We start from the raw sequence: 10,362 nt of genomic DNA, 5'->3' as shown, positions 1-10,362 counted from the left end.
GGAATCACTCTAATAGGAGAAGACTACCTATATGGCAGAGTGGTAGCCAAGGAGAAGTGTTTTGGCAGTAAAGTCAGGTGACTGGAGTTAGCATGACATTGATTAACACATTCTTTCTAGGAATGGTAGTGTTGACTTGATTAGTGTTCTCAGAGTGTTAGGTCCTATTTATAGAAAATAGAGTCAGGCGACCTATTTAGGCCTGAGTGCCACTACTGATTGTTGAGCAATGCACGTCATTGTGAGTTGGGAGTTTCTAGTTCTGGCATTTCTATTTACCAATTATATGACCTTGGGTGAGTCACTTCATACCTCAACATTATCAAAAGCTTCAGAGAGCTCAGGGAAGATGAAGATTGAAAAAAGGTCATCATATTTAGCATTTTTAGAAATCACTGTTGGCTACGAAGAGAACAGTTTCAGGTTGGAAAATCATATTGGAAGGGATGGAGAAGCAACATGATGAACAAGTGTAGGCCAAGTAAAGGTAAATGAGTCTTTCTAGGTACTTGGTAATAAAAGGGCAGAAAAATGTTGGACAATAGCTTGAGTCAATGGCAGGGACAAGTTCAGGTTTTTCTGAGGATGTAGCAGACTTGAATACATTTGTAGCCAGTGGAGAAAGATTCAGTAGATAGGGAAAGAATGAAGATGAAAGAAAAAGAAAGAATGATTCATTCAGCAAGTTCCTGGAGGAGACATGAGAAGATAGGATTGAGGGCAGAGAGATAAATTTATGCAAGGAGAAAGGTCATCCTTTCCATATATATAGGAATAAAGCCTATCGACTAGCCCTTGCCCACAGTGGAATTTCTCATACCAGATGGCCAACAATTGATCATCCAGACTATGATGGAGAACTCACTATACTTCCTGAGGCAATCCATTCTGTTTCAGAAAAGCTCTAATTGTTCGAGAATTGTTCTCTAACATTTCATGCTAAAATTTCTCTTCATCTTCTACTTGGTCCTCTTTTTGCAAAAAAAGGGAAAAAAGATGAATAAAAATGAGTATCAATTAATAATGGATTAAAATCCCTCTTCCCCTCAAATATTTTAGTCAGTTAATAAGCATTTATTAAGTGTCTACTATGTGCTGGGACTGTACTAAGCCCTAGGGATATAGAGAAAGGTAAAAGGCAGTCTCTATCTTAGAGGAGCTTACAATATAATGGGGAATTTGAAGACCATTAGTTGATCTTTTCCTAAGTCTTCTCTTTTTCAAGATTAAATTGATCTAGTTCCTTTGAGCAATACTCATATGACCTGGTCTCCAGGCTTCTCACCATTCTGCAGAAGAATGGAAAATCAGTCAAAAAACATTTTATTAAATGCCTACTATGTACCAGGCACTGTGCTAAGTGCTGGAGATACAAAAAGAAATAAAAAACAATCCCTGCCCTCAGGGAGTTCACAATTTAATGTGGGAGACAACAAGTAAACAACTATTTAACAACTAGCTCTCTCCCTCTCCCCATAAATGTACATAGGATACACTGTTAACTTTAATCTGCTTTGTTAACACTTTCTCCATCATTTTCTGAAGTCTGCATAATCAACCAAACAAAAAATTAAGCCCTGATTTGTAGCATTTGCCAATATCTGAGGCATAAAAACTCGTATTGAAAATTTAACAATTGGCCCTCCCAAACCCAAATAAACTGTCTCTAGCTCACGACTGATTGTACCCATCTTGACTCACTCCAATCTTTGATTGTCCTTTATAAATGAGAATAATCAGTTGTGCAAGGTCTGATCCTGTTCATTTCACAGGTCTTCGTCCAGCAGCTGGAAGATAAAGGATTTGGTGGTCAGACAATTGGTGGTCAATGTTTGGGTATTTGCCTTGGTTCTGTAGATCTCTCCTTTTATCAAGAGACTAAGAGGACTAGCCTTTCACCAGGTTGCGTTAATACCCTTTTCTATCTCAGTGTTTCTGAAACTAATTTGACCAGGGAACATTTTGGGGAATGAAAGATGTTGACAAAACTCATAAATGATGGGCTCAGAATATGAAATTCCTCCAGGAAAAAGGGAGTTTGGTGAAATTTTAGAACAAATTATTTTTATTTTAACACCCCCTCAAATTGTCGCACATAATAATCATTTTTGAGAGAGATAGGGACTTCATTGGTGAAGGGAACTCCCTTTACTAATCCAGACTGACACCTTATCTTTCACTTACAGTCTTGGAGAATTACCTAGGGCACTAAAAAGTTAAATGACTTACCCAGAAACCCAAATCTTCTGGGATCTGAGGCCTAGCATTGACGTCCCTGCACAAAACTCCATATTTTATGCAGTGTGGAGCATCAGGGTTCTACCCAACATTGATGTCAAAACCAAATAAAAACTGATCCCTGCTAATACCTACTGACTTAGAAAACCACAAATTAACATTATATCTGTTGTATTGTATTTTTATTTATTTTGTCAAACATTTCCCAATTACATTTTAATCTGGTTCTGGCTGCCCTTGAGAGTTTTGAGGGCTGCCTGGGGCCCAGGAGCCAAGAGTTTGATGCCTCTGCTGTAGAGCACAGTAAAATGCATGACTAGTAGCATCTTTTTAGCTGTCTCACCTCTGTTGTGGTCATTGCTTCTCCCCACCCCCACTCGTACATGCCTTAGCTTCCTGCATACTTTGCTAGTGATCAGGGACTGTGCTTGCAGATTACTTTTCTCTCCTCTTTTAGCACTTCCGTGTATACATAACTTCTTTGTAATATCGATTGATGAATTGAATTATGAAAACTCAATCTCTCTCTGCTTACCTTCCTCTTTCCTATTGCCTCCCTAGAGCTTGAATGGTACATTGAGCGAGTTAGCTATTAGCAGATAGGGATGTCCTTGAGAAAGCAGACCAGTCAAATTTTCAAGCCAGCTGTCCCCCATGCCTGGAATGTTCTCCCTCCTCATCTGTGCAGGCGGGTAGGAAGAGTTTCAGGAGGGGTCGACTATGCTGCTCCCTCACACCTAAAAGTCAGTAGTAAGTATTTATTAGGCACCTACTATGTGCCAGGAACTGTGTGCTAAGCACTGGGGATACAAAGAAAGGTAAAAGAGTCCCTGCTGTCAAGGAGTTCTTAGTCTAATGGAGGAGATGACCAGCAAGCAAGTTGATACAAACAAACTAAATACAGGATAAATAGGAAATAATTAGCAGAGGGAAGGCTCTAGAATTAAGAGGGGTTGGGAAGGGTTTCCTGTAGAAGATGGGATTTTAGTGGCGATTTGAAGGAAGCCAGGAGGTGGAGATGAGAAGTCAGAGCATTCCAATTATGGTGGAGAGCAAATGAAAATGACCAGAGATAAGAGAGCTGTTTTATTTGTGGAACAGCCCGAAGACCAGTGAAACTGGATCAAAGACACAGACTGAGGAGTAAGGTGTAAGAAGACTGCACAGGTGAGGAGTGGAGGTGAGACTAGGGACTAGGGCTCTGAATGCCAGAGTATTTTGTATTTTATTCTGGAGGTGATAAGGAGCCACTGGAGTTTATTAAGTTGGTGGGGTGACATGGTCAGACCTTTGCTTTAGGAAAATCACTTTGGGGGCTGAGTGAAGGATGGGTTGAAATAGGAAGAGTGGAGAAGAGAGACCAACCAAAGGGTTATTGCAATAATCCAGACAAGAGGTGTTAATAAGGGCCTGTACCAAGGTGGTTGCAGTGTCCGAGAAGAAAAGAGGGAGTATTCAAGAGATGTTGCAAAGGTGAAAGTGATAGCCCTAGCAGCAGGCTGACTACTGGTGGTGAGAGATAATAAGGAGTCAAGGCTAACACCTAGGCTGCAAGCCTGGTGCAGTGGGAGGATGGTGGTGCCCCTTACAGTAATATGGAAGTTTGTGCAGAAATATAATAAATTTACTTTTGGATATGTTGACTTTAAGATGCCTACTGAACATCCAGTTTGAGATGTTGGAAAGGCAGTTAGAGATGCAAGATTGGAGGTCATCAGAGAGGGTAGGGCTGGATAAATAAATTTGAGAATCATCGGCTTAGAGATGGTAATTGGATCCATCTGGGAACTGATGAGATCATCAAGTGAAATAGCATATGGAGAGAAGAGAAGAGGGCCAGGGACAGAACCCTGTGGCACAAAAAATAAAAAAGAAGTGGATCTTATGATGTTATTGATGAAGAGCTCGAAACCACTTAGTCCAACTGACTCAATTCACAAATGAGGAAACCAAGGCAGACAAAGGCTAAATGACAAAGTTTTGATTAGTCCCCATAGGATAATCATCAAATGTGAAGTCCAACCTAATTCTTTCATTCATCAAAGGAGCGATTAATTAATCGTCTTTGTGTGGAATATTTGCCTAGGATGAAGGGTGAGCAAGGAGGCTAGAGACGTGGATTCTGTTTCTGGCTTTGCCACTAACTGGCTCTGTGGCCTTGGTTAAATCACTTCACCTCTGTAAATCTCAATTTTTTTCATATGTAAAATGGGGGGATTCAAGAAGATGAGTTCTCAGAACTGAGAACTCAGCCCTCTCACTTGGTGACTATGCTTTCTGAAGCCCTTTTGATTCTTGAATCAGCTTCTCAATATACTCAAGGTCCAAAGAGGTTAGAAAAATACACAAAAGTTTGTTGAATAAATGCAATATAGCATAGTGGAAAGCAAGCTGAATTTGGAATCAGATGACCTGGGTTCAATATCTGATAGTACCTGTATGACTTTAGACCATTTGCTTAGCCTTTCTGAGCTCATTTATAAAATGAAGGAGTTAGACTAAATGACTTCCACCTTCTCTTCTAATGCACAATCTTTGGTTCTCTGAATGAGAGCCTTAAAATATTTGTGTAGGTTTTATTTTCCCCATTTGTTGAAATTTTAGATTTAACATGTTTGCCTGGTTTGGATAGTAGTCAATTATACAATTGTATGCTGTACTAAGAGCATTCATGGTATATTCCGTAGAGTGCTGTAATTTAAGTTATGAAGTCCTGGGCTCAAAGAACATCTCTGACATTCATTAGTCTTGTGATCACGAACAAGTCATTTAATCTTTCTGAGACTCAGTTTCTGAGCTATCTATTTAGGATGATGGACCCACAGAGTAGCCTGAACTTGGAAGTGGTTGCCTCCCTGGAGACCAACCTGCAAGTTCAAGGTGGGGTGGGAGTGGGGATGGGAGGTATGAGTAATCCAAGTTAGATTCTATATATTTAAAGCACTCTGTAAAACCTTGAAATGCTATATAAATTACAGTTATTATTAATTTTCTTAAGAAATATGAGAACTGGACCATATCTAGATATCAGGAGAATTAGTAGTTGGAAGAGATTGAAGAGGTTAGCAGAAAAAAAGTTTTCAAGAGTAGAGTAGTGAGAAGGGATAGAAGAAAGTCAAGAGAAAAAAATGAAATAGAGAGGAAGACTGGGACAAAAGATATGGGGGCCCTGGTTTAGAGGGTGGGTGCATGGGAAGAAGAATGGCTAAGGTTGAACCTAGAGGAAGAGAAAGGAGGATGGGTGTTGAGAAAACTTTATTCAGGGTGTGGGTATTGGAGGAAATGAGAAGTAAGGGTAGATTTTCTATGGAGGATTTAGGAGACTACATAGAAGAGAATACACAAGATGAGGAGATGTGGAGGCAGCAATTAATCCCCAAGAGAATATTTAAATGGGGAAAGAGAAGAGGTAGCTATGAAAGAACAATCCATCCCACAAGCAGTCACTTTGGGAGACAGGACTGTCCATCTACCCAGAGTGTGACCTGAACTTCCACGGCACAGCTCAGCGTCCCTAGAACCTGAGAGGAGGCAGAGCCCGGATGGCAGGTAGGAGGGCATAAGCACAATGGTATTAGGAGGAGGATGCCACGGCATTAGGTCCCTGGAAAGAGTGGCTTAGAACAGGTGAAGAATACCGGGACCACCAAGGGGAAGAAGCACCCCATAATGATGACACATCCATGTTGATACCCCACCCCCACCCCCACGTTGGTGTCCTGGGGCAAAGACCCAGTACTTCATGCTAATCAGGGTTCAGAGAAGGAAAGGTGGGATCTGCCCACACACGTAAAATCGAACCTTCCAAGATAAAGCTATGGAGATGAATAGTTGGGGAGTGGGAGGATGAGTGGAGCTAAAAATAGGAGGTAACGTGTTTGGGGGTTAAGGCTGAAGGGAGGTTGGAGCGGCCTCCAGGAGGTAGGGAGGGGACTGGGAGGCAGGTCTGGGCGGGGCAGGTAGCAGAGGGAGGGGTGAGAGGAGTCAGGCTGGGCTGTCCCAGGCTGCGCTGGTGGGAGTCCAGGCTTGTCGTTGCGAGCCCGAAGGATTCTCTGCTTTTGACACGGTCCCGGAACCGCCCGCGCAGGCACGGAGGTGAAGGGCCGGAGACGGGGAGGCGACCTGGAGTCCCCGTCCATGAAGAGGCCGAACAGAGGAGCTTGCTGCTGCTGCTGCCGGGCGTCCCGCCGCGCGCACTATGCTCCCTACTGCCCGGGGGACGCTGCCCAGACATCGGCCCCGGCATCGCATCCCCTGCGGGAGCGGGAGGTGAGAGCCCAGAACTGGAGCTGGGCGGCGGCCGCAGAGGAAGAGGAGGCGGCGGCGGCGGCGGCAGCTTTGGCGGCAGCCTCGCCGCGGAAAAGGTAGGTGCCGTGGGCACAGCGGGTGGCAAGGCCAGGAGGCCGAGGTGCCCGAGATTAGGGTAACGGTGCTAGGCTTGGGCAGGAATGGCGAGCTGAGTCTTCGCCCGGGGTGGGGTTGGGGGCGCAGATTTGGAACCGCCTAGGGAGAGAGAATGCGAGGACGGGTGGGTGACGCGAGCCATGGAGAGACGCTGAGCGCAGGGGATGAGCAGCCTGGGGGAGGCGGAGGAGATGGAGGGGGTGGCTGGGGCAGGATTCGACCATGGGCAAGATTAGCCTCCCTCTTCAACCTTCAGTCGCTGAGACTGGCAGGGTGGGCAAGGTTGAGGCTGAACCGGTGGAAGGATGCCCAGGGAAAAGACTGGCAGGGAAGGCGGGGCACGCGGGATGGAGGTACAGAGGCTCAATGCAGAAGATCGAAAATGTATGTGTATGTGGAAAGAGTTGAAAGAGTGTGGCTTTCTCTCGCTCCCCGTCCCTTTTGGAATTTCTCATGGGGATGGCTGGGATGGGAACAACAGTCCCTCTTGGGTACCGAGACTCCTCTTCGCCGGTGTCTGTGGGAAAAAGAGCAGATTGGGCTGGTGCCAAAACTGGGTCTGGAGCTGGTGGGGAGGCCGGTGCACAGAATGCCCCACTGATCCTAACGCTTCTGTTGCTCTTTGTTCGACCACGGGTTCTTGTTAGGCGGATCCCCTCTGCGGGCACCGACTGGGGTTCAAAGAAGAGACGAATGGCTCGTAGGGATTATTGCCTCTTCCCTTTATAATAAGAACTGCCCCTTCTTCCCGTTAATCAACAAGGACAATTGACTTCTAGGCCCAGCTCTACTATTAACTAGCTATGTAAGCTTGGACAAGTCACTTTCTTCATCTTGAAAAGTAAAGGGCAAAATCTCAACGGTCCTTTCCATATCTAAATCTCAGTGACTAAATATTTGTTAGACACTTACCCTGTACTCAGTCCTTTGACCTTTTAATAAACGGTGCAGCTCAACACCTTGAACTCTACTTATCCCTTGCCTCCTACTTTTAAGCTGTCATTGATGTCCACACAGAAGAGCAGGGATACTTGATAAGACCCACATGCATATTAAAAAAAAAAATACCTTTCAGCTTGTTGCTTAAGAAAGTATTAAGTGGAGGCAGCTAAGTGGCACACTGGCCCTGGATTCAGGAAGACCTGAATTCAAATCCAGCCTCAGACACTTGACACATTAACTGTGTGGCTCTGGGCAAGTTATTGCCTCACAAAAAAAAGAAATATTAAGTGAAGCAAATGGGTTAAAACAAGTTTTGCCCACTATACTTGCTGAGATACCTTCCTTTGTTTACCTTTTTCATAGATTTCAAATTCATCAAATGAACTATGAAAGCAAAAAGTTAGTTGGTACTTTGAAATATGTATGTATATGTAGGCATGTATATATACACATATATAGTCATGATTAATTACTGGATTTTTTTTAATCTCAGGAAACAGATAAAAATTTCACCCATGTCACTAAAGGCTGTTTGTTATCCTGCCCTTTAATTAAAGTGAGCAACTAGAAATATGCATTTTGCTAATTATTTTTTTCTTTCAAACACAAGCAAATTTTAAAAGAATTTGAAATTTTCATTTAACATGTGTTGGGAAGTATTTCCTAGGACAATTTAGATTCTAAGGGAAAAAGTTGAACAACAAAAAACATATCTGAGCGAGTACACACATTTTTAAGGTTTCTTGAGTATCCTGGGGTGTATACTTTTAATCTTGAAAGAAACACTTGGAGTGTAATTTTAAAAGTTAGAATACAAGAGATATAAGATTAAATAGGCAAGACTGAAAGATAGAACACTGACTTTAGACCTGATAATACTTCTATCCACCTGCCACCAAATTGTATTATTGATGCCCAGTTTAGGTCAGTTGGTAGGTAGAGCATGAAACTCATCATCTCAAGGTCATGTACCAGGTTGATTGTATGACATTTTGGGGAGGCAGCATTGAGCAGTTCAGTTCATATGGAATCTGGCATCAAAGAACTGGGTTCAAGTTTGAGCTCTGCCACTTACTATCATTATGACCTTAGGGAAGTCATTATCTCTCTAAACCAGAAAAATTTAGAGGTTGGTACAGATGATCTTCAAGTTCCTTTTTCCTTTTACCTCCTTTCGTGGGAGTCAGTGTGGTTTGGTGGGAAATGTGATGGGTTTAATATCAGGGTGCCTGGGTTCAAATCCTTTCTTTGCCATTTACTCCCCATGGAACCATGGACAAATCACTGACCATCAGTTTACTCACCTATAAAAGGGAGGGGGGAGTTGTTGGGCTAATATTGAGCTCTACTAAATTATATTGAATTATTATATTATTAATATTAATATATTAAATTATATTGAATATTTAGCTCTATTAAACTACTCCTGAAGTCCCTTCCAATTCTAAATCTATGATTTTTTGTCCTAGTTTAGTTATAAAGATTCTTAGTTCTTTTGGTAGCAAACTGCATGGTAGAGCCATGCCCTCACCTATAAATCTTATGCTCTCCAAGGCGTCATTAAAAAGATGAAGCAAAGAGCTTGAAATGACTATTTCTCTATTCCTTAACACTTTTCATACAGAATAGAAACATGTTACTATTTATGAAATATGTATTTATGAAAATATATATTTTGAAATGTGTTGTTTAGTTGTGTCCAACTCTTCATGACCCCATTTGGGGTTTTCTTGTCAAAGATACTGGAATGGTTTGCCATTTCCTTCTCCAGTTCATTTTACATATGGGGAAACTGAGGCAAACTGGGTAAAGTGACTTGTCCAGGTTCACATAGCTAATAAGTATCTGAGGCCAGATTTGAACTCAGTAAGATGATTCTTCCTGCCTCCAGGCCTGGTGTTCTATCCATGGTGCCACCTACCTGCCCCTATATTTATGAAATACACACACACACACACACACACACACACACACACACACACGCACACGCACACACAGAAGTTGGTTGACATGATGATTGGTTGTTAGAGCTACATATGAACTAAGAGATCATCTAGTTATGATCATTTTATAGAAGAGGAAACTAAGATAAACAGAGATGAATTGATTTCTTCTTCAAGGTCACACTGGTAATAAACTGTAGAGCTAGGACTAGTATTCAATTACTGAGCCTTTATTAAGCACTTACTGTGTGTCTGGTGTTCTAACTTCAAATCCAGTCAGTCATTTTACAGTTGAGAAAACTGAGACAGACAGAGGTTAAGTGACTTGCCCAGGGTCACACAGCTAGTAAATATCTGATGTCATATTCGAACTCAGGTCTTCCTGACTCCAGACCCAGTGCTTCAGGCACTATGGCACCACCTAGCTACTTCAGTAGTAATTCACTAAACATGAAAAAGTATGCACTATTAATGTCTTTTTATATTTTGGTCACATATGCATTTTTAAAGTCCTGTGCACATTCCTGATTACCTATTTTCATCGAAGGATGGAGTAACAGTACTTAATAAATTTTGCAAAATGTATTTGTGAATTTCTTGTGATGTCACCAAAAAAACACATTAATAGTGTAAAATGGTGATAATAGGGGTTGTTCTGAGGATCAAATGAAATAATATTTGTATAAGCCCTAGGACATAGTAGGCATTTGGAAAATATTTCCTTTTTTCCTTCCTTCTTGAACGTCTAAGTCTAGTCTTTTAAAATGTTAATTTTAAATGTTTACTAGTAAAAGGAAGAACAATGCAGAGTATCCATACTAACAGATTACTAAAA

This window comes from Vombatus ursinus, unplaced genomic scaffold (genome assembly GCF_900497805.2).
Source record: "Vombatus ursinus unplaced genomic scaffold, bare-nosed wombat genome assembly UNPS02014782.1, whole genome shotgun sequence".
NCBI classification, from domain to species: Eukaryota; Metazoa; Chordata; class Mammalia; order Diprotodontia; family Vombatidae; genus Vombatus; species Vombatus ursinus.
The sequence above is the reverse complement of the archived record's forward strand: the minus strand, read 5'-3'. Positions refer to the sequence as shown.